Below are 25,348 nucleotides of genomic sequence, written 5' to 3' on the forward strand. Positions count from 1 at the left end.
CAGTTTCCTCATTTATACTCACAGGATCACTGTGAGGCTCACATGGGATAATGGATTTTGTACTTTGTACTTTGCCATTGTAATGTATTCAGTGAACGTCAGTTGTTATAATTATTTCTTGAATACATCTGGCCCTTTGGTTCTCCTGATCCTGCTACTCCAGCCTCATTTTTAGCTTTATTGTTGAATCTGTGAGTTGAGTTTTCAATGAACCAAATAAATCAAGCCTGTCGTTCCACTGACATGTGCCTGAAACCAAGTCCCTGGATACGTGTGGCTTGTGAGTCTGATGGCTCCCAGCATTCTCAGACAAGCTTCGATGGCCCTGGTTGATAAAGATAGAGCGTCGGCAGGAACCGAATGGGGGTTTCTTCTCAGCCAGGCAGTCTAGCACCCAGACCCTGCACTTGTCCCCAGTGGCGGGCTTCCTCCTTGGGGGAATGGACTGGAAGGTTCTTTGGTCTCGAATGGGCAGGCGCACTGTCTGCTGCCTTTTGGGACTTGGATTTGTCCAGCGTCGGGAAAGCCTGTTACTGAAATGAAGAAGGAAGGCAAGGGCGGACTGTAGCAGGAACTGGAAAGCGGAGCCCCAAAACCTTCCAGGAAGAAGCTGAAAACTGACCCAGTTATTTCTTTTGCACGCTCTGTTGCATTTCCCCCAGTTCCTGCTCGCAGACTGCGTGAGGGACTGACGTACTGCCAAGGGCTGCGGGTGGGGGCTCTTTGCAGTCTTTTTACTGCTCCTTTGCAGTACAGATGTCCAGGGCAGCCAGACTAAGGGACGTCTGGCCTCAGCAGGAGAATGGGCAGTGTGTTGGATCCGAAGAGGTGAAAGAGCAGAGGGGGAGGGCTCAAGCCAGCTGGCTCTCTCTGTCCCGGGTCCCATCAGGATCCTGGCTGAGCCCATGGAAGCATATGGGAAAGAGCGGAGGTGGAATGTGGGGGCTGACGCAGGGCTCCTTCATTCTCCTGGGCAGCTTGCTTTTTCCAGTCAGCCTTGATCTCTGTTGGTGACAGGAGGTGATTTTTTTCTACTTTTTCTTACTCTCTCAGTTCTGTATATGTTCCCAGGTGGCCCAATGCCCTTGATCTGGAGTCTCAGACACTCACTAGCTGTGTGATTCTGGCCGAATCACCAAACTCTGTTTGCCTCAGTTTCCTCGTCTGTAAAATTATCTGGAGAAGTAAGTGGCAAACCACTCCAATGTCTCTGCCAAGAAAACCCCAAAGTGGGGTCATAAAGAGTAGGACATGACTGAAATGACTGACCAACAAGAAGATAAAGACAGCTGATATTTATATTGTATTTAGAATGGGGTGAAGATTCAATTCCTTTTGGGGAATCTGCTTTTCCCATTATGTTCAGGCTCTATAAGCTATGCAAGTAATTCATTTTGTTCTCATCCTACTGGCAACTCCTTACATCTTTTTTGACCTAGTATGTTAATAAAATGACTTAGACTTCATGTCCCTAGTCAAAATGAAAGGCAATTTACTAAAATGAGCCAAGGCTGGGAAATCAAGGGAATAATAAGTCAACAGCTTATGACACCCCCAGCCAAGCACTTCCCTGTTTCCAACACCTCACTGATGAAAGATGGTGGGAATAATTCCTCCCCACTCTGATTGAATTCTCTGCCCTGGGAAGGGAGACTAGCAGGCAAACCCTTTGGTCTCCCAGTGCTGAAGGAGAGGGACTAAGAAATGTCATTCACATCTGGGTAACTCCCTAACAGATTTTAGAGCTTCAAGTTCCCTTTTGCTTTTGACAGACAGGGTAGTATAGAGCTGAAAGAAGAGGAAAGGGGAAGAAATTATGTCCTTACCACTCATTGGGAAGATAAAGAAGAAAGTAGCAACCTCACAAAGTATATATCTTTGAGTCAACTACTTCTGGTCATGCCAGGACACAAGCTAATTAAGGGATGAAGAGCAAATATTAGTCATTAAACACTGATTAAACACCTACCATGTGCTGGCAATGGAAATACTGTTAGAAGAATGACTTGTCTATGTTCACCTCCAAAAAGAGAATTGATCAACAACAAAGGAATGACATTATTTTATATATACATATATTCAAAGACTGCAGTGTGTGTCTTTCAGACAAATTTATCTCCCAAACATCCTTATGTAAAATGAGGATGTAACTTAAAAGGATGCTGGGAATGTAGCCCAGGTGTGACAAATTTTCCACCTGCACAACCTCAAAGAGATCATAAGGAAAAAGATTTGTGCAAAAATATTTATAGCCTCACTCTTTGTGGTGGCAAAAAATTGGAAAATGAGGGGATTCTCTTTGATTGGGGAATGGCTGGAGAAATTGTGGTATCTGGTGGAGATGGAATACTATTGTGCTCAAAGGAATAATAAAGTGGAGGAATTCCATGGGAACTGGAAAGACCTCCATGAATTGATGTAGAGTTAAAGGAGCAGAACCAGTAGAACATTATACACAGAGACTGATACACTGTGGTACAATCCAATATAATGGACTTCTCTACTAGCAACAGTGCAATGATCCAGGACAATTCTGAGGACTTATGAGAAAGATGCTATCCACATTCAGAGGAAGAACTGTGGGAGCAGAAACACAGAAGAAAAACAATTGCTTGATCACATGGTGCAATGGGGATATGATTGGGAATGTAGACTCTGAGTGATCACTCTAGTGCAAATATTAATAATATGGAAATAGGTCTTGATCAATGACACATGTAAAACCCAGTGGAATTGCTTCTTGGCTATAGGAGGGGGCTGGGAAGAGAGGAGGGAAAGAACATGAATAATGTAACCAGGGAAAAATATTCTAAATTAATAAATTAAATTAAAAAATTCAAATAAAAAAAGAAAGGGTGGGGGGAGGTTGTTGCTGGGGCAGGCATAATGGAGTCCATGCTAAAGTAATGTAGATAATGGGAAATGAAGATGTGGATAGGGTAATATTTATTGGGAAAGGAAATGGGATTGGAAAAATGGGGATAAATGGGAGGTTTGTATGGGGTAAGGAGGAGTTAAGGGGAGAGAGGAAACACTGCTTGGTGAGGTAAGGGAGGGAGATGCCCCCTGCTGAGAGGAAACAGCAGGGGTCTGATAAGGACTATTTGTCTTGGAATGATTGAGCTGAAGTTCAGCTCTCTCTATGACCAGAAAAGATAGTCCACATATCTGACTGCGAATTCAAATAATATAAAGTTTAATAACTAGTTGGGATTGGAGTTTTTCTCAGCTTCAGACCTGAGGCCAGGCCCCAGAGGCTGGCGGAGAGTTTGTCCCACTCCCGTCTACTCTCGTTGTTCTAATTCAGAATCTTAGCAGTACACAGAAAGCAAACAAGAACAATTCTAACCTTCAGAAGCCTGTGTCTTCGGGCTGAACCAAGAAGAGCATGCCACTCCAGACTGGGCTGACCAAGCTCCTCTCTCCTCCAACACCAGGCTGCCAGTCCCACACCGGCAGGAAGGAAGAGCTAGTCACAAGACCCAACTGCCACACCCGGCAGGAAGGAAGTGCTAGTCACAAGACCCAACTGCCACACCCGGCAGGAAGGAAGTGCTAGTCACAAGACCCAACGGCCACTTCCAGTTGGGCCCTTCCCCCACAAACTGTCAGTCTTGTTTCCTTTCCACAATAGCTTGTGTATCTTCTTTAAATGGAAGCTTTGGTAGAAGTGTTTTGATTCATCTTCTAGCCTTCCAATCAGAAGGGGAGAAATTACTGAAGGTACTGATGAGGTATGAGTACCAAGACCAGTACTATGTTGTTGTTTTTTAACTCACACCTTCCATCTTATAATCTATATTGTCTATTGATGTTTTAGGCAGAGGAATGGTAAGGGTTAGGCAATAGGGGTTAAGTGACTTGTCCAGGGTCATTCAGCTAGGAAGTGTCTGAGGCTGGAAATGAATCTAGGACCTCCCATCTCTAGGCCTAACTTTCAATCCACTGAGTCACCTAGCTGTACTCAACTAATACAACCTTGAATGATGATGAATTTCCTAATGATTAGGTTTCCTGGGGCCATAATGGTGTTCAGTCCAAAAAGGGTACAGCCGATGCAAAATGGAATTTTCATATATACATATATATAGGTATACACACACATACTATATGTATAGTATTATATAAAAGTATACTATTTATACTTTATACTAAAGGTCAAATCAGTTTTTAATCAAGAGTCTTGCCCTGTTAATAAAAACAACTTTCTTGATGTCCATTGATTGGGGAGTGGCTGAACAAATTGTAGTATATGATCCTGATGGAATAATATTATTATTTTTAAAATTTTATTTAATTAGTCAATTTAGAACATCATCCCTTGGTTACAAGAATCATATTCTTTCCCTCCCTTCCCTCTCCCCCCACCCTTCCCATAGCCGACATGCAATTCCACTGGGTATTACATATGTCCTTGATCAGAACCTATTTCCATGTTGTTGATGTTTGCACTAGGATGTTCATTTAGAGTCTCCATCCCCTATCATATCCCCCTCAACCCACGTGATCAGGCAGTTGTTTTTCTTCTGTGTTTCTGCTCCCACAGTTTTTCCTCTGAATGTGGATAGTGTTCTTTCTCCTGGATCCCTCCAATTTGTTCAGGATTGCTGCATTTCCACTAATGGAGAAGTCCATTACATTCAGTTGTATCACAGTGTATCAGTCTCTGTGTACAATGTTCTCCTGGTTCTGCTCCTCTCACTCTGCATCAATTCCTGGAGGTCATTCCAGTTCATTATCTGATAGAATAATATTATGCTATAAGAAGTGATGAGCAGGATGATTTCAGCAAGAGCTGGAAAGACCTTCATGAAATGGTGCAGAGTGAAATAAGTAGAACCAGGAGAACATTGTACACAGTAACAGAAATTTTATGGAATGATCAACTGGGATAGACTGTATGTATAGCTTGGAGAAGTCCTTACCCTATAAGGCATGGTGATCATATTGAACCTAAAAATTATTTCCCCTAGATTAACAATATTTTGGGGACTAGATCATTATAACCATTGAAGTACCTCAACACTCTGAGGAGAGGAGAGTGGTCAGTGCCAATTTCCTGCTTCTCCTTTTGGCTGGAATAAAAACCTCCCTTGGAGAACAACAGGTGGAGGAAACTAGAGTTATCTTTTTGTGCCTCACTACAAGCCACATTTAGACAGATCCATGTGTATGTACATAATCTACCTGGGTAGAACATATATTCCTTACATATGTGATATTCTATCTCCAATCTTCATGCCTTTGCTCAACCTCCAACTCCAATTAATCACCTGGTTCCCTTCAAGACTCAGCTCAAGTACCCCTTCCTTCAGGAGGCAGTTCTTGGTGCCCCAGCCACTCACCAATCTTTTGGTTACTTTCCATCAACTCTCTATTTATCTTGTTAAGCTCTGATTTATAAATGTGGTTTCCCTATTAGAATGTAAACTTCTTAATGGTGGAGATTGTTTTCCCTTTTTGTTTGCATTTTTATTGCTTGGCATAATGTTTAATAAATGCTGATGATTGATTGACTTATCTTTTGAGGAAAAGAGCTAGCTAATTTTATCAGCATATTACATATGTGATGTGGTGGATAGAGAGCTGCCTAGGTTCAAATTTTACCTCTTTAGTAGAAGACTACCTGAGGAAGTCTTCTAACCTCTTCAAGACTGTAAATTGCAAAGCTGATGCCGGTGGCCTGTGTTGGGAGGGGAAGTTCCTCTCTGCAGGTCTTGCCGATGATGCCATTGAAGGCTCAGTTTACAAAAAAAAAAAAAAAAAAAAAAGCCCTGTCAATGGGTTGCTCCTTTCCTGGAGCTCATGATAATTAGATTTGGTTTGCAGGGAAAGGAGTTGTCATTCTGGCTCCCATGCTTTTGCCATAGGAGTTTCTGACACATGGGCACTAAATAAATGATTGATCCATTGTCTTTGGGCATACTGGTCAACCTCTTGATTTTTAGTTTCTTGAGTTTCTTTTTCTATAAAATAAGGATAAGAATAGCTCTTACTTCACAAGGCTAGTGTATGGACAACATGAGATAATGTATATATTCAAATTTTGAAATTACTCAGGCAAACTGGCTAATTATTGAGGCATCTGCAATTGGCATGCTGGGTCAAAGCAAACAGCATTTTGAAAGAAAGGGGAGTGTACTTCAAAACAGGGTAAGTGGAGTGGAAGAATGATTTCCTATAACTCCCAAGGAAGACTTCGAAATCTCATTGTGCTTTCAGTAAGTATTGCCCAACATCCCATGATCTTATGATCTGGTCCAGAGCTGAGAATTCAGAATCTCCAGAAAAATAAGCTGTTATTGTCATTAGCTCACTCTTTTCTTGGACAGGTCCCCAAACAAGCTATCCTATTACTATTCTTTTATGTCTAATGTTCCGGGGAATGTTACACAAATGGATAAGTAACACAGTTTAGTTTGTAATCAGCCCCATCCTATTGCAACAATTAGCAATTTTTGTAACGGAATGAAAAAGATTAGGATGTAAGCTTATCTCCGCAGATCCATGAAAACATTCCTAGGAGGAGCCAGGATACCAAGGATGGTACTTACCTCATCCTGTGCCTGCAAAGGATGTCTGAGAAGAACCAAAAGATTGTAAATTCATAGCTCTAAGGGCCCTTAGAGGCCACTGAATCCAGAAAAGGAAACTGAGGATGACAGAGATCATGCACTATAGTAACTGGTAGACACTAGTAAGTCTGAGGTATGATATGAATTCAGGTCTTCCTGAGATCAGGGCAGCTCTCTATCCCCAATGCTATTCTGCCTTCCTAAGGAAACATGAAAAACACACAACAAATGGGCACATCCTTCAAGGTGCTCTAAACATCCTCTTTTTTGGCAACGGCAACGTAAACACCAAAGAAGTGAAACTTTTATATTTCCTAAATCAAATTCTAAAAAAGACTGACTACTGTTCTGCAGCCTTCAGAATCATAAATTTCCATTGAATTCCAATGTATTATTAAATGCTTGACTAATTATTCTCTGCTTCAGGGCTCCTACTGTGTTACAAATGGACCAGTCATTTCACACATAGCACCATTGACCTTAGTAATTTCTCACCACCAAGGCATTCTTATTTTTATATTTAACAGCTTTAGTCCTTATTGTTCACACACCATCATTTTCCCCCTAGCATTGTGTTTTAACAAAGCAAACTTTTCTAATTATTACAAAAGACTCAGTATTTTCAGCCTCCAGACCTCACAACTCCCCAGTGTCAATATGAAAAGGATATTTTTATTCATTTCTGCACAGGCTATACTTTTTCAAAGGCATAAAAGTTAAACTATCCTCCTTAGAGGTCTAAGAAAATAATAAGAGTTTCTTTTTGTAAATGTCTGGTTGAACTAAGTGAGTAGCTTTGGCCAATAGATTTAGAATGGAAATGACTTCACAGGTCATCTAGTTCAAACCCCTCATTTTACATATGAGTGACTTATCCAAGGTCATATAGGCAGTGAGGGGACTGGGGTGCAAATCCAGGTCTTCTGACACTAATTTAATATTCCCATAGCTCTGTGCTGATTTCTGACTGCTTTGTTTGTTGAAGCTTTTATACAAACTATGTGATATCAGGAAAAAAAATATTTGCTTCCTTCCACCTTCACAATAGCTGACATTTTAATTAGCAAGTTGTCAATTATAAGGAGGGTAATGCCATAGGGGAACAGGACTGTATGAACTAATCAATAACTATAATGGCTATTATGTGATACTCACTATCCATGTCAATGCTATTATTACCCTTATTTTATAAGTAAGGAAACTGAGATTGAAAGAAGATCAATGACTCTTCCAGGGTCACTAGCTAATACATATAAGAGGTAGGATTTGAACTCATGTCTTTCTGACAAAATCTGGCATCCTACTTACTGGGCCACCTCTAGCTGTTTCATTAACCTCTAAATACTTACTTTGGCCAAGGGATTGGGTAGTGAGAAGGGAGTAGAGGAAAAGCAAATGAAGACATTGTTTCCATCAACAAAAAAACCCTAGAGACAAAAAGATCACCGATAAGCCACTTCTGAGAATCTCAGTTTTGTCATTTCTAAAATGGGACTCAGAATACTTCCTTTATAGGATTGCTGTGAGAAAGGCATCATGACCAGGATTTAAGACTGGCTGTGCTACCAACTTTGTGACTTGAGAAAAGCCAATGAACCCGTCTACACTTCAGATTTCCCATTTTTAAAAAGAAGGGGTTGGGCTAGATGAACATTCAGGTCCCTTATAGTTTGAAGTCTATGATTGTATGATCTTATTGATTTTAAGATCTCTTTCATCTCAACATCGATGATAATTCATCCAATTTTAAAACTGTTTCTATGTGTGGATGTCTTAGAATGAATTCTCCTTGAAGAAAAGGACCATCCTTTTTAGTTATTCTGTCTCTGTCTTCCCCACAGTATCTATAATAGTGAGACGCTAGTTTGCTGATTGATTGATTGTGGACAGCCCTTCCTTAGTTCTTTTAATTCAATATTGAGTGACTCATGAAGTTGGGAGAGACCGTTAAACCCATTTACAAAATTCTAGAGAAGAGAGATGAGAATGTGCTTAGAGATCTCTGTAAAATTCCTCAGCCACCCAGTCTGTCATTGAACATTTCTCATCATGAAAGTCATTATGGTGTCAAAGCATATTTCCATATCCAAAATGTTCATATATTTCAAGTGGCTGATTACATAGTTAAATCCTAAATTTGACTTAATGTAAAGGATTCAAAATTACAGCTTGATTGATTGAAGTGATTTAATTTAAACTTAAATTTCAAATGGAAAGTTCAGTGTTTAGTTTTCAGTGATAAGTTTAGTTTCTTCTCCTTATTGAACAATCACATTTCAATCAACCAACCAATCAATAAACATTGATCAAATGCCTACTGCATGCCATGCACAGTTCCTTTAACAATATTACCCTTTTCTCATATGTCTGGTTTTCCATACTGCAGTTTTTCTTGGTGATGTCTTTTTAAAAATTTATTTAAAATTTAAACCCTTACCTTCCATCTTGGAGTCAATGCTGTGTAGTGGCTCCAAGGCAGAAGAGAGGTAAGGGCTAGGCAATGGGGGTCAAGTGACTTGCCCAGGGTCACACAGCTGGGAAGTGTCTGAGTGCAGATTTGAACCTAGGACCTGCTATCTCTAGGCTTGGCTTTCAGTCCACTGAGCTACGCAGTTGCCCTTCTTGGTGGTGTCTTTTTGAATCTCTCCATGTTTTCTGGCTGCTTCTTTAGCTACAGAATTCAGCACTGGATTAAATATTCTAGCAGGAATTTGATATACAATGAAATGTCTCTTGCATATTTTTGGTTCCAGATTTATGATATCATTTTTTTAGGGATTTGCCAGTGAGGAAACTTCCTTTGCCAAGGGAGGTTACAAGCTTAGAGAGCTACCTGGGGGCATGAAATAGTTAAAGTCACTTCTGTAGGGTCACACAGCCAGTTTAGATCAGGCAGGGGCCCCAGCATAGGGTGTCCCCAATGTCTTAAGGTGGTTTTTAGCTAGATGAGCTTAAAATCACATTAAGACTTTTGGGTCACTCTGTACGGTATTTCAGAGAAGGAGGAGAAAAATATACATCTATAAGAAGAGTTTTTCTATATAGAGAGAATCTCTCTTGTTGGAGGTCTTCCTCTCGTTCTTTTAATGACCAGGAGGCACCACTGCATCATTTCGTCTATTTATTGATTGGGATTCTCTCCACATGACTGGTTCACTTCCTTTTCTGTTCACATGTATCTTTTTTTTTTTAAACCCTTACCTTCCATCTTGGAGTCAATACTGTGTATTGGCTCCAAGGCAGAAGAGTGGTAAGGGTAGGCAATGGGGGTCAAGTGACTTGCCCAGGGTCACACAGCTGGGAAGTGTCTGAGGCCAGATTTCACATGTATCTTAACTAATTTTTTCCTGTAGGTTTTTGTGTGTATATTGTTGAAGATGTGCCCACCTCCTCCCACCATATTTCTTTTCCTATTGTAATTTCCTCCTGAAATTGTGGGTGCCAGGGCTCATAGCCAGTTAATCAAATATCTTTATTTTCTGTTGTTTCATTGTATATTATGTTCAGAAAGGCAGTGGTATAGTGGAATGATCCTGGCTTTTGAGTAGGGAAGACCTGGGCTAAAGTCCTGCCTTTGATCCATAATGGTTTTGTGGCAGAGTACAGGTATCCAACGCAAGTGTCTAAGGATACAGGTTGCAAATGAATTGTGAAGGAGGTTTCCATTAATGAAATTTTAGATTTGGACCCTTTTTCTCATATAATGCATACCCTCAACCTCTGACTAAATGATGATTCCCTTGAAGAGAAAGCCTGTGTTTTCTACTTCATTTTTATCCTCTATACTTCTTAGAGGTGGTGCAGTGGATAGAGTTCTGGACCTGGATTCAGGAAGATCTGAATTCAAATCTGCCTTAGATACTTACTAGCCTTACTAGTGACCCTGAGTAAGTCATTGCACATGCTTGCCTCAGCCTCCTCATCTGTCAAATGAGCTAGAGAAGGAAATGGCAAACTACTCTAGTATCTTTGTCAAGAAAATCCCAAAATGGGATTCTGAAGAGTTGGGCATGACTGAAAAATGACTAAAAAAATTCTTAGCATGGTGCTAGATATGCAGCCAACCATTGGCTTCCCTTCCTTCTTGAGGTGCTATGATCCTTTTGAATTAGTTTCAGAAGAACAAGGCTTAAAGCAGAAGCAAATAATACATACTAATGTCTTACTAAAGGTTTCTGGGGAAGAAAGCAAGCATGTTCCTACCACAGAATCTTTAACACAGAAAGTGCTCAAATCAATGTTCGTTGAATGAATGAAAATGGAAACCATCAAATCAGAACCCCTCTGGTGATGCTCAAAAATGGTCTCATTCTCTTGCCAGAGCTGCTGGGCACGGCCCCTGGCATGTCTTCGACCTTCACTTAGGAGCATGATGGGTAAGGGCAGGGAGACTTCTCCCAGTGGGAACTTCAAGGCAACTTGAAATGTTTTCTTCAGAAAGAGCTCATCTAAGTTTGCACATCAAACAGCTGAGGCTCTTACCATTCTGTGGCAAGAGGACTCAAGGCTTCAATCTGAGTCTTCAAAGGAGGGGAAACCACTTTTATCCTAGTCTCCAGGGGAGGCTGAGGAATTACCTTATGAACTGACTTTTCAGCAAGTTTATTGAACACAGAACTTGAAGGGATAATAGACCAATGACCTCTTTAGCATGATAGATTAGGAGAGGAGGAAGTTGTTCCCTAGTGCTTGAATTCCCAAGTCTCTGGTACCCTAGAAAAAAAAGTAGAGATAGTGAGGTGGTGAAGTGGATAGAGTGGTAGAACTGGAGCCAGGTAGGTCTGTGGTCAAATCTGCCCTCTGATATATAAGTTCAATGTGGGACTTGTTTGCTTCATTTTCCCCATCTGTAAAATGGGTATAATAAACAGCAACTACCTCTGAGAGTTCTTGTGAGAATCAAATGAGACAATATTCATAAAACACATTGCATAGTTCCTAAAACTATATAAATGCTCATCATAGTATCATCATCATCATCATTTCTGGGCAGGAAAGAGGCAAAATGTATGTAGCTGCAAAATATAGTGGAAAAAGCAGTAAATGGGAACCAAGAAATGTGGTCTTCAGTGATCTCCTATTTGGCTAGAGGCCAGGGACCAGACACCAAGGGTGTATATGCCAACAATGGTATGAAGCATGATATTCATGGAAAATGGGACCTTATTACTCCATGGGACTCCATTACTCCATGACTCCTTACCATCACATTGGTAAGTTGCTGCCACTCAGGTAGAGCACCAGTGACTCAAATGGTGGTAGTAGCAATAGGTGAGATGTTAAAGGAGAACAAACCATTTTTAAGTGCCTGCTGTGTGCCAGAAACTGTACTAAGCATTTTACAATTATCTCATTGGAATTTCACAATTTCCCTATCACCCCTATTTTATAGTTGAGGAAACTGAGGCAAGAGAAGGCTAAATGACTTGCATAGGGTCACAAGGCTTGTAAGTGTCTACAGCCATTGAACTCAAATCTTCTTGACTCCAAGCCCTACACTCTATCCATGGTGCCACTTTGATATCATGTGGATTAGGAAGAAGAGAATGAATTCAATGTTATTCTTCTTTCCTTCCTTTTCTCATAAAATGGTTGATGTGGTACAATGGAAAGAATGGGGCATTTCCAGTCAGAAGATCTGAGTTCAAATCATATCTCTGCTACTTAAAACTTGAGGAACTTTGGAGGATTTATTTAAAGCTTTTGGGCCTCAGTTTCCTCAACTGTAAAATAAAGTACTAGTTTAGATAACCTTTTAAACCCCTTGCAGCTGTTCAATCTGTGATTCTGCTCAACAGGTAAGATATTTGAAGTGGAGATACAATACGATATGTGTCCGGCTTTTATTTTCTTATCCTCATTTCCCATAACTTGCCTCATCCAGTGCCAGGAGGCATGCTAGGTACAAACCACTATTCCTTCTCCATTATGGGACAAAACCTCTTGAAAAGAGATGTTTTCAGGGATTTTTCTTCCCCCAAATGAATAGCAAAACCCAAATTGTACAGAGGCCGAAATCAACCTCCTCCTTCTGCCCATGGCGCCCTGAGACAAATGCATTAGAATTCATCTTGTTCTCCCACTGACTCCGTGTACATAATCATTCTGTTTGTAACCTTGATACATGGGCAGGTTTCTGAACCTCGGAATTAAGGAGGGAAAGGAGGTAGGGAGCAGCTTTGTTAATGGGCTCTGGAGGAAAGGGAACAAAGGGGTCAATCACCAAATCTCTGCTCAGCTCACGTCTTGTCCTATGCTCTCTGCTTGGACTGCATTCCTTATTAATGCTCATCAAGGAGAGGCTGGACTTGAACAGGCACTGTAGAGATTAATAATAATCACTGAATTAGCCTGGTGCTTTGACGTTGGCAAAGCCCTTAGCATCTGATCTCAGCTGAGGCCCACAATAGCTCTTGGAGGTAGGGTACTTTAGGGTTTATTATTTCCATTTTAAAGATGACAAAACTGAGGCTAGGATGGAGGTGGGGGAGGTGAGGGACTTTTCTGTTGTCAGCAGTCAGAACCAGAGGTGGAATTTAAAACTATGCAGCTCCATTCTTCTAATTAATTGTCCCTTTTGTAACTGGGGACCAGTTTCCTTTCCTTAAATGAAGATGCTACAGTATGCCAAGTCCTTGCCGATCCCATTGTGCCATGAAACAACAGCTATAAAATCCTGGTGTACTATCGAGAAGCTATTGAAGAATTTGGTTTTTAAAAATGCATTAACCTATGCTTCTACTTAGTAGCTTATCAGGAGATACTGGAATGAATCAGCATTAGTCATGCCCTGCGTTTCCTACTTAGCCACTGGTCTAAATTTAATTCCTTGGGGGCCATTATTAGAGTGTCACCCTGTCCCCAATTGACTATAGGTCCATCTGTCTGGGAATGATTTTTTTCAGAGCTTTCCAAATCCTCCTTCTAGCTTCTAGAGTTCATGGATTCCAAGATGTTGTGGAAAAGTGGGCAAGTAGGGGGATAAAGATCTGCCCCAAATGCTTCATTGTGTGAGGATTGATTTAGGAGGCAGAGTACCTGGCTTTAAAGCCTGCCTCTCACATCTCTAGGGTGACCTTGGATAAAAAAGTCACTTGGAAAAGTTGGACGGAGGAGGGAGTTTTGGGAGGAAGAGAATGAGTTTAATTTTATTCCTTCATCCTCTCGGTGAGGTCATTGAGGTGCGATAGAAGGAGTCATGAATTTGAAATCAGAGAATCCGAGTTTTCTGGGAATTTGGCCATTTACCATCTATATGACATTGGCTAAGTCAGTTAAATTCCTGTTGGCCTCAGTTCCTTTTCTAAAAGGATGGGATTAGGTTAGACGTCCCCTGGGATTCTTTTCAGCTCTAACTGGTTTATTTTTTATTTTATTATTTAAAAAAAAAAACCCTTTCTTTCCATCTTAGAATCAATACTGTGAATTTTAAAGGCAGAAGAACAGTAAGAGCTAGGCAATAGGGATTAAGTGACTTGCCCAGGGTCATATAGGTAGGATATGTCTGAGGCCAGATTTGAACCCAGGTCCTCCTGTTTTGGGACCTGGCTCTCCACCCACTGAGCCTCCAACCTGCCCTTCTAATTAGTTAATGTCATTTAAACAGTCTTTGTAATAATAGATGCTTCAAGGGATGGTTATTTGGAGCAGATGTGATTGTGTTGACTGGATTGCCTACTTAGGACTTGGGTCAAGAGAGATGAACAACTGATGGTCAGCCCTGGGAATGAGTATCTAAGGAATTGCTTCTCAGGTCAGATATGTAATACAAGTTAAGTCAACAAGTCAACATTTATTAAGCACCTACTATGTACTTTACCCAGCTCATACAGAAAACCCTTTCACTTGGAGTCAGAGTGTGGTCTCTCCACTAAATCTGGGGCCATTTCTAAATCATGATGATGCATCTGAGAAGGTCTTAAGTAGAAGAGGTTCATGATAATTACAATCAATTTATTGGAAATTCCCTGGCTTCCTTTGTGTTGCCTCCTTTCTCAGCCTTCAGGGAAGATCTGGTGCCAGCCTATACTGGCATTTTCTCGTAACCCCCACCTTTGGGATCTATGACTTTGTTGGCATAGGACCAGTGAGGAAACTCCTCTTACCAATGAGATCAGCTCGTGTGATTAGATTTATATATAGCCCTATAGCCCTAGAGAATTGCCTAGGGTTAGGTAGCCAATCAGATAGGACATGAATTCAGGTGACGGGAACTATGAAGTTGACTCTCTAACCATTCTACCCATTGCCCCTGGCAGGCACATACAAGGCAATTAACTGTCTAATGTAAAGAAGTCTCCTGAGGTTGAAGCATGGCCCTATTTGATATTTGACTAAATTTAATTCAATAATTTTTTCTTTTAAATTTTCATTTCTTTTGAAAAATTTTCCCATGGTTACATGATTCTTGTTGTCTCCCTCCCCTCTTTCCTCCCCATCCCAGAGCTGATAAACAATTTCTCTGGTTTATTCCTATACTTCCACCCAAAACCTTCAACACGACATTTTAAAAGCACCTTCTATGTGCCAGTCACCATGCAGGGTGCCAGGGATCTACCCTACCCCCCTGACTAAATATTACCTATCCTCATGGATCTGATAATCTACTGGCCTGAGAGAGTGAGCAACAATGCTAAGGTGAGCTAGAGTTTACAGATCATTAAGTCCTAGGAATCAGTAGGAGACACATGGAAAAACTTCCTAATAATCGGAATTCTCCCAAAGTATAATGGTTGCCTCACAGGTAGTAGGTTTTCCCTCATTGGATGTTTTCCCCAAAAGGCTGGATGGGTATCTGTGGGGTATTTTGTAGAGGGTGTCCCCCTATTTAGGTCACATTTGTCCTAGATGGCCTCAGAGGTCTCTTCCTTAGAGATTGACACTGTGTAATTCCATGAGCGTGTTGTAAGAATTCAGGCAGCTGGTAATAAGGACATTTAAGTGGAAGACCAGAGAGAGGAAGACAGATGTAGTCGCTACCCAAATCCAGGGTATCAGCACCAAGTCCCTCAAAACCTTTCCCCTGCTCTCTTCCTTGCTGATCGCTCATCCCAGACATTTAGAAGTCCCCTGGAAATACTAGCTGGCAAATTTCTTGGCAGATGAATTATTAGCATCACTGCCCTGATCTGTTAGTCATTTCGGAGGGGGGGTATTTGGCATTGATCATAGTGATCCCCATTCAGTTAATGACTGTTACCTGGGGTCCAGGGACTTTTGAGTAATTTTTACAAAGCCATACGTCTCCCTAAAAGAGTTTTGTTTTCCTTGAGGGGAAAAAACACAGATTCTCCACTTTCCATCTAATGCATATATTATTGATCATTACAATTTTGTCATCTTGGGGCGCCGCATGTGTCCTAAACCATGTTAGCAGCCGACTGGAGCTGAGAGCTAACGCAGATGAATGTCACCGGAGCAATATGTAATCGCCATCCTATGAATTATTTATGCAACACTGCTTGCCGTACGTCAGCTGTTGTATAAAATGCCAAACCATGGTGCATGTATTTATCATCTTTTATTCCTGTATAGTTCTTGGTGTTGATTTGGAGAGACCCCATTATTCTCCTCCGAAGATGCTCACCCTGGAAAAGGCTTTACCTCTAGTCATTTGAAAACAGGGTGGTGATTTTTAAAAAATATTTTCATGATTCTTCCAGAATTCTTCCTACTGTTTTGACCAATTGTTAAGCATGTAGAAACTGAATTCCTTTCCTTCCCACCTACACTTTCATCAATGAATTACTGGGGACTTATTGCCATGGTTTCAGACCGTGATATTCTGCATCTATTATTAAATACCCAGAGAACAACGTTAGGACTAGGTTAGTCCCAGTATAGCTATTCATTTCCCTGGAGCAAAAGAAAAACTCATCCTCTCCTATATTCTCCATTCTAGTAATACTGGTTTGTTAGCTGTTAATAATAAAAATAATTATGATGATAATAATAGTAATAATAATAATGATGATGATGACTAGGTTTTATCAAGGGCTTTAAAGTTTGCAAAATGCTTTACTATGTCAGCTCATTTTATCCTCCCAACAACACTATAAGGTACGTTCTATTATTATCCCCATTTCTTAGATGGGGAATCGAGGCTAACTGACTCGCTTAGTTCACAGTCAGTATCTGAGACAGGATTTGAATTTCAGGTCTTCATGACTCCAAGTCACTTTGTTCACTGCTCCACTTTGCTGTCTACTCCCCAAATATTCCACCTCCATCTTTGGAACCTTGCATAGGTGGCTCCTCACATCCAGAATGCTCTTCTTTCTCACTTACTCCTTTCCTTATCCCAGGCTTTCTTTAAAGCTCAGCTTAGGGGCCATCTTCTACACAGAACCTTGTTGGTTCTTCTACTTCTTAGTTCTTCCTCTGCTCCCTGCAGCAAATGAATTTGAGTATACACTCCCTCACCTTCCACATCATCACAGATAAAGGCAATAGGACCAATCATTTCATTTGATATATCTTCATCTTGACTTACAATATTCAAGTTGATTTTAGTGAAGTTGGTCAAGATGAAGATCGTTATAACCGAAGGTGTAATGTTTAATGATTAGCTCCCCCAAAAGCATGATACCCTTTAAAATTTAATCTGTAGTATATAGTTTGCTCCATCAAATTTTAAAGTCTAAATAATCAGCAAAATAATAATAATGTTAATAATAATAATAAATCTCAGATCTAGTTTGGGGTATTTGCCAATTTCTGAGGTGTAAATGCTCCCATGGAAAATTTAACAATTGGCTCTCTGATGAGCTGGCTTAAACAAATGCCTGATCATAACCTATGTAAGAAAGAAAAAAATTGGGAAAAACTCTCCAAATTAAATCAGAGAATACCTTAATAATGACTGCCTTTAACTGAATTTGAACACAGGAACAGTGAGAAAAGACAAACAAACCAACAGTATCAGGAAATTTAGTTTGGGATCAAATAAAAGAGGTCTTAGAGATAAAAGAGGGTGAAGGCTTGTAGATTATTTATAAGTCTCTTGCCCATAAATCATAAATAATGTCCTCAAGAATTGAGTCAGAAGATACTGGACATGGCAAGGACTGAATGACAACATAGACAATGGAGTTGATTGGATCTTGCCAAGAAATGACAGCTTATGGATATAAAGGTCATTTCAGAATCAGCTATCTGTGGGTTAATCAGATCTTTGGCTGTAGAAATGTCAGTAAGTTAGTCAATAAACATTTAATAGGCACCTACTATGTACCAGGTACCACGCTAAGCATTTGACAAAAAAGAAAGGCAAAAATAGTTCTTATTTTCAAGGATTTCACAGGAATGATCAAAGTAAATACCAAATTAGAAGAAATAACATGTATAAGACATAATATGTAAGTACAGTAGCTCCAACATGAACTTTTAAAATAAGATATCCATTTAAAAAAAAAGAGAGAAAAGATAAAAAATTTTCTTACTATTTCTTAAATAAATTTAATTCATGTAAAAGTCACTTTTTTGTAAATCCTCACCTTTCATCTTAGAATCAATACTATGTATTGGTTTTAAGGCAAAAGAGTGCTATTACTAGGCAGTAGGAGTTAAGTGACTTGCCCAGGGTCACACAGCTAGGAAGTATCTGAGGTCAAATTTAAACTGAGGACCTCCCATCTCTGGGACTGGCTCTCAATCCACTGATCCACCTAGCTGCCCCTAAAAGTCACTTTTGAAAGACAGCATGACAGCATAGTTTTTCACACAGCAGCTAGGTGATATAATGTGTAAAAGTGCCAGACCTGGAGTAGGGATGTCCTGGGTTCAAATGTGACCTCAGACACTTCCTAGCTATGTGACCCTGGGCAAGTCACTTAACTCCATTGCCCTTCTGTTTTAGAGTTGTTACAAAGACAGAAAGTAAGATTTTTTTTTTTAAGGAATCTTTACATATATTGATTTGCTTGATAAAAATACGAGAATGGAATAGTTAAATTTTTAGGCAATTTTATGCATCAGACTATGTCTTGAACGAAAGGTGCATAGAATGAAAGCTCTCATATTGTTAATTATTTATTTCATTAAACAATTTTATTTTCTTAATTTTAAATGATTTGGCTTTAATTCATTTTAAAATTAAATTTAATTAAGATTAAGTTTATTAATGACCAAAACTAATCAGAATAAATATACCTTATTTTTATTTAACTTTAATGAAATATAATTAGACTTATTAATTATTTGATTAATTTGAATTAAAATTTAATGCATTTTTAAAAACTTACTTGTCCTTTCCACTTACTACCCTGCCAGACTTGAGCAAAAAACAAAAACAAAAACAAAAACAAAACAAAAAATAAACCTTCAACACATAACTACCTAGTCTGGCACCACAAATTCCAAAATTTGTCATATTAGTTGATCAATCAGTCAGTCAGTAAACATTTATTAAGTATCTACTATGTGCCAGGTACTGTGATGAGTTTTGTGGCTACAAAGAGGGGGAAGAGACAGACCCTGCCTCCAATGAGCTCCCAATCTAATGGGGATCAGGGGTTTCTTGCCAGCAGGGACTGTTTTTTGCTTATTTTAGACTGTGTGCTCCAGGAGGGTAGGGACTGTCTTTTTACTTCTCTTTGTATCCCCAGAGCTCATCATAGTGCCTAATAGGGGAGACAACATAGAAACCAAACAAGTTATATACAGAATAAATAGAAAACAATCAATAGAAGGAAGGCACTAGACTCAAAAGGGATTGGTAAGGGCTTACTGTAGAAGGTCACTTTCTGAATATTAAGTTAATTAACTCTATCAGGAAGCAAATGGCATGCTTCATTTTCATTCATTTGGCCTCATGGTCCATTGTGTCTGTAGTCTTCCAAAGTTTTCGTTCTCATTATATAAATTGTTCTCATTCTCTGCTCACATTACTCCTCATCAGCTCACATCTTCCCAGTTTCCTCTGAAAAATGTCCATTTCATCATCTCCTACAATACAGCAATATTCCATTATACGAATATACCACGGTAGCCATTCCTCAAGAGTACAACTTCTTAGTTTTAAATTTTTGGACATCACGAAAACAGCTGCCTTCAATGTTCATCCCTATATACTATTCTTCCTTTTCCTTTGATTTCTTCAGAGTATAAGTTAACTTATGGTATAGCTGGGTGAAAGGGCATGTCTAGTTTGGTAAATTAGAGTCCCAGGTTCAAAACTACTTTCTAGAATATCCAAACCAATTCACAACTCTACTAACTATTGTGCTTATTTTCCCATAGCCCCTCCAATGCTTGTCATTTTCCCCTTTTGTCATCTTTACCAGTCTGATAGATGTCAGGTAGAAGCTCAAAGTTGCTTTAATTTGCATTTATTTATTTGTGATTTAGAGCATTTAAAAAATAAGATTGTAGATAGTTTGGATTTATTCCTTTGAAAACTGCTTATTTATATCCTTTGACTATTCATTTAGCTATTAAGGAATGGCTGTTAGTCCTCTCAATATGAATAATTTCCCTATATATCTTGGATATGAGACTTTTATCAGTGAAACTTGCTGCAAAGGCCTCCTTCCCCAGTTAACTGTTTCCCTTCTAATTTTTATTACATTAGGTTTGTTTATACAATTTTTAAAAAATTATATAATAAAAGCTATTGATTTTATCTTATAGAATCCTTCATAAAATGTGTTTGGGCATGAATACTCCCTCTTTCCTAGATCCAAAAAGTAATTTCTTCCTTGCTCTTCTAATTTGCTTCTGATGTGATCTTTTACATCTAGGTTATGTGTCCATTTGGGCTTCTTTGAGTGTATGGTGTGAGGTGTTGGTCTATATCTAGTTTCTGCCAGACTGCTATCCAGTTTTTCCAGGAGTTTTTGTCAAATGGTGAGCCTTTAGCCTAGAAAGAATACTGACTGGTTTTGTTTCTGTATGTTATGCAACCATTCCACTGATCAACTTTTCTCTCCTTTTTAACCAAATCATTTTAATGACTGTTGCTTCACAATATAGTTTGAGAGATTCCAACAGACACTCCTGCCTTCCTACTTTTTTCATTATTATTCTTAAGATTCCTGATCCAGTGACACTGACCTCCTAGTTAGCCATTGCACTGGACACTCTACTTTTCAGGTTTGGGCATTTTTCTCTGGATGTCTTAAATACCTGAATGGCTCTCTCTGCTCAATTCCACCTACTGTTTTCCCTAGCTTCTTTTAAGTTCCAAGTAAAATCCTATCTTTTCTAAGAAGCCTTTGCCAACTCCTCTTAATATCAAGACCTTCCCTTTGTTATGTATTTTCTATTTATGCTGTATATAGCCACTTTGTATATATATTTTTGGTACATTGTCTTCCCTATTAGACTATGTGCTCCAGGAGGGCAGGGACTGTCTTTTTCTTCCTTTTGTATCCTCAGAGCTTACCATAGTGCCCGAAATATAGTAGGCACTTAATAAAGGTTTATTGATTGGTTGATCTTTACCCCTCCATGAAAATTTCATAATTATTTTTTCTGGAGCTACAAAATATTCTTTGGGGAGTTTGATTGGCACTTCACTGGGTAAGTAAATTGATTTTGGCAATATTTGTTTATTTTAAATGAGTATTTGACTTCATATAATCAAATATAGCTATGAATGCCCTTCTTCTCAGGCAAGGTGGCCACTGTGAATGCATAAAAATTACCCAAGACCATGGGAGATGCAGTTATAGATGTAGGTTTATGGAAATGACATTAAACAAAGGATAAAATAAAATAACAAGATAATTATTATTTTCCCTCAAGATAATTATTATTTTCCCTCTCCAAATAAGATCAGATTCATGGATGATATATATATATTTGCAGCACAATCCAAATAGAAAAATTTACTATTGACAGTGGGGTTCTCAGAATGTTTCAATGTGCAGATGAACTTGCACCACTTACATTGAATCCCAGTCCTATTAAGAAATGTCCTATGTGTAATCTTTTTAAAAAAATCAGACTCCTACCTTCTGTCCTAGTATGGGCGAGGCAATGGGGAATAAGTGACTTGCCCAGGGTCACACAGCTAGGAAGTGTCTGAAATCAGATTTGAATGCAAGTCCTTCTGATTCTAGGTCTGAAACTCTATCCACTATGTTACCATGATGCCCCTCCATGGATACTCTTTCAAAATGTGAAAGAAACCAGGCTTACCACTCACAATATAGCAATAATGTTCAAAAATGCCTATAACTTAACCAAGAAATACAGCTGGAAGGACACACTCTTGAGTGAGTACACTAAGCACTTAAATGCTCTTTCTGTATCTCTGTGTCTCTGTGTGTCTCTCTCTCCCTCCACCCTCCTCCCTTCTTCCCTCTCTCTCTCCCTCCCCTTCTCTTCCTCTCTCTCATTTTTCTTTCCTTTTGTCTGCCTCTGTTTCCCTTTTTATCTCTCTGTCTCTACTCCCACCCCACCCCCTCTCCTTCCCTCTTTCTCTCTCCATCCTTCAAGATCTCTGCCTTTCTCTACTCACCTGTCTTGGATAAGTACTTCAATTTAATCTAATTCAATTCAATTCATATGAGCAAATATTTTACTAAGGGTTCAAAGCAGCATGGACACAAAAGACACAAAGTCCCTACCTTGAGGAGCTTCCTTCTATTAAAGCAGATGAATAATTGGTAAGGCTTTCAACAGAGTAGCTGAAGAAAAGATTGGATTGGTTCATAATGATGCAAATGCTTAGACTTTTTAATGATAATTGCAGGTCTCTACAACAGCAATACTGACTGAATAATAGCTGCCAGATATGGAAAACCACCATTTTGGACGAAACAACATTACAAAGAATATAAAGGGCAATGGAAAGATACATAGAAGGTGGGTACAAATAGGCAACAATGATTCTCTTGGAAGAAATGGCTTAGAAAAGACATTATTGAATGGCAAAGAACAAGTGACAAAGAATAAGAGAAAGCCCACCATCCCCCAGGTTTTGAAGAGATTCAAGCTGGTGCAGGGGGAGCCCATTGGCCTAAGAGCTCAGGAATTAGGGGATCCGAGTCTCTCTAGGACAGAAGTAAAAATGCACATTTACTGAAGGATGTAACAGTGGAGCAGAGGTACAAAATTTTACTACTTTCTACTAAGAGCAAGGGATGAGATCGAGTAAACCACTGAATGATATCTGCCAAGGATTGATTCAGATGGAGATGCTGACCGAGCAGAAGAGGAAATGGACAGCAATCATTTAGGAAAGGGAGAAGTAAAAACACATGTATTCTGATGGTTTTTTTTTTTTACTAATTTAATGCAATTAAATTAGGCTCCCTTGCTAACAAAAATTACATTGCTGAGTCTAGATATGTCAGTCATGCTCTCTAGCAAACAAAACTTACATTATTGGAGGTGGGCATGTCAGTCATATAGTTTATCTCCAATAAATTCTTAACTAGCAAACATGCTAATTTCCAAATTTTCATTAAGCCATTCAGTAAAGCACTCCACAAGCTCACCTCTGGAAATGATCTTTAGGAGCCAATGTGCAAGAAAAGTGGAAGAAATTTGAAATGCTTAAGACTTTCCCCATAGTTCTTTGGGTCTCAGTATTCTAGTAAAAGTAGAGAAATACCAACTGCATGTTCTGCCCTTTCTGGGTCTCATAGTAGGATAAGCCAGAACACAGTAGAAAGTGTACCAGAGGGGGCAGCTGGGTGGCTCAGTGGATTGAGAGTCAGGCCCAGAGCTGGGAGGTCCTGGGTTCAAATCTGGTCTCAGACACTACCTAGTTGTGTGACCCTGGACAAGTCATTTAACCCCCATTGCCTATCCCTTACCACTCTTTTGCCTTAGAACCAATACCCAGTATTGATTCCAAGATGGAAGGTGAGGGTTTAAAAAAAAGTGCACCAGAGTTGGGATGGAAGTTAGGTTTCTGGCTCTATTGTCACTTATTGCAAGTTTAATTTGGGCAAGGCTATGTAGAAAACCATAATGGAAGGGTCATGATAGTCTCCTTTTGCCCTGGTTCCCACAGGCATGTAGCACAACATTTGCAAAGTGTTTTACAGTTATTATCTCATTGGACTATATTATCTCAGCATCCCCACGAAGTAGAGAGTATTATTATTATTGTTCCTATTTTAAAGATGAGGAAAAGGAGAGTTTTTAAGTGACTTGACCAGAGACATAGCTAGTAAGTGAACAAAGCAGGATTGGGAAGGGGAGATGGGAATAGGTATTGTGCTTAGCTGGGAAGGGGAGATGGGTATAGAGACTGTGCTAAGTGCTTTACAAATATCTCATTTGATTCTCACAACAACCCTATGAGATAGGGGCTATTATTATCCTCATTTTACAGTTGAGGAAATTGAGGCAAGAGAGCTTGTGACTTTTCCAGGGTCACATACTTAGTAAGTGCCTGTGGACAGATTTGAATTCAGTTCTTCCTGCCTCCAGACCCAGCACTCTATCCACTACAACACCTTACCAACTTTTATAGCATAGTGCTCTGTCCATCTAATATATTTGATAGAGCATCGGACGAGGAATCAGGAAGATCTGAATGCAAATTTTGTCTCAGACATTTATCAACTGAAGTTCCTCATCTATCAAATGAAGGAATGGAATTCAAGGAACTCAACTCTAAATACTCTGATCTGAGTTCATGCCACACTTTGCATAACTCCACCACAAACTCACCATTTCATTAACAAATCATTCCACTTTAATAATGCATTTTATTTTATATTAATTATACATTTTAAATCAGAATGTAATTATATTTTAGCTTCATGAGCTATTTGTCTTTAATGAGTACTGAGTTAATTAGCAAGACCAGTCTTTTTGGATATGGCATCTGTTCTGCAACATTCGGTTCAGTATTCATTATTTTAAGACAGCAATTCTCTTTTTCAAAAATATTTAGAGAAGGAAATGAATAATTACCCTGTGCCAGTAGATAGCTAAATTTCCAAAGGCAAGTCAATTGGAAAATATGCATGCCAGGCACAGATACACCTGGGAAGTTACTCAATGTTTTATTATGAATATGAAAAAAATCTTCTTGTTAAATTGGTTCCATTTATTGTTTCATTTCCCTAAACTATTTAAAAATCTATTTTAAAATGTCCTGTTTTGCCTTCCTTTCTGTAGTTAGATAGTTCAGTGGACAGAGCACTCAATCTGGAGTCAGAAGGATATAGGTTCAAATTGTGCCTCAGACACTAACTATTAACCTTATGAAAGTAACTTAACATCTCTCAATCTCTGTTTTTTTTTTTATCTCTAAAACTGGGATAATAAAATCATTTATCTCCCAGGTTGTTGTAAGGAACAAATGAGATAATGTATGTAATTTAATTTGTAAACCTTAAAGTGCTATAAAAGTGTTAGCACTTATTCTTTCTTCCTTCCTCCCTCCCTCCCTCCCTCCCTCCCTCCCTCCCTCCCTTCCTTCCTTCCTTCCTTCCTTCCTTCCTTCCTTCCTTCCTTCCTTCCTTCCTTCCTTCCTTCCTTCCTTCCTTCCTTCCTTCCTTCCTTCCTTTTTCCCTCCCTCCCTCCCTCCCTCCTTCCCTCCCTTCCTTCCTTCCTTCCTTCCTTCCTCCCTTCCTTCCTTCCTTCCTTCCTTCCTTCCTTCCTTCCTTCCTTCCTTCCTTCCTTCCTTCCTTCCTTCCTTCCTTCCTTCCTTCCTTCCTTCCTTCCTTCCTCCCTTCCTTCCTTCCTTCGTTCCTTCCTTCCTTCCTCCCTTTCTTCCTCCCTCCCTCCCTCCCTCCCTCCTTTCCTTCCTTCCTTCCTTCCTCCCTTTCTTCCTCCCTCCCTCCCTCCCTCCTTTCCTTCCTTCC

At 39.5% G+C, this 25,348-nt stretch overlaps 2 long non-coding RNA genes across 4 annotated transcripts in view; one reads left to right on the forward strand and one right to left on the reverse strand.

Annotated features, from left to right (window-relative positions):
* Positions 1–3,587, reverse strand: part of LOC130454669 (uncharacterized) — a 35,529-nt gene extending 31,942 nt beyond the window's left edge. Inside the window, exon 1 of one of the 2 annotated variants that reach the window (XR_008912494.1) lies at positions 3,350–3,587. This is a non-coding gene — a long non-coding RNA (uncharacterized LOC130454669). The remainder of the gene's footprint in view (positions 1–3,349) is intronic. The other variant, XR_008912495.1, reaches the window with a different exon arrangement.
* Positions 3,503–24,218, forward strand: LOC130454668 (uncharacterized). 2 transcript variants are annotated; one of them, XR_008912492.1, is made up of 5 exons: positions 3,503–3,734; positions 6,061–6,153; positions 21,638–21,793; positions 22,107–22,186; positions 22,273–24,218. It is a non-coding gene; the product is annotated as an uncharacterized LOC130454668 (long non-coding RNA). The 2 variants fall into 2 exon arrangements; XR_008912493.1 differs by lacking the exon at positions 22,107–22,186 and having other exon boundaries at positions 3,505–3,734.
* The last annotated feature ends 1,130 nt before the right edge of the window (positions 24,219–25,348 follow it).

The sequence above is a fragment of the Monodelphis domestica genome, chromosome 5 (assembly GCF_027887165.1).
Source record: "Monodelphis domestica isolate mMonDom1 chromosome 5, mMonDom1.pri, whole genome shotgun sequence".
Taxonomy (NCBI): domain Eukaryota; kingdom Metazoa; phylum Chordata; class Mammalia; order Didelphimorphia; family Didelphidae; genus Monodelphis; species Monodelphis domestica.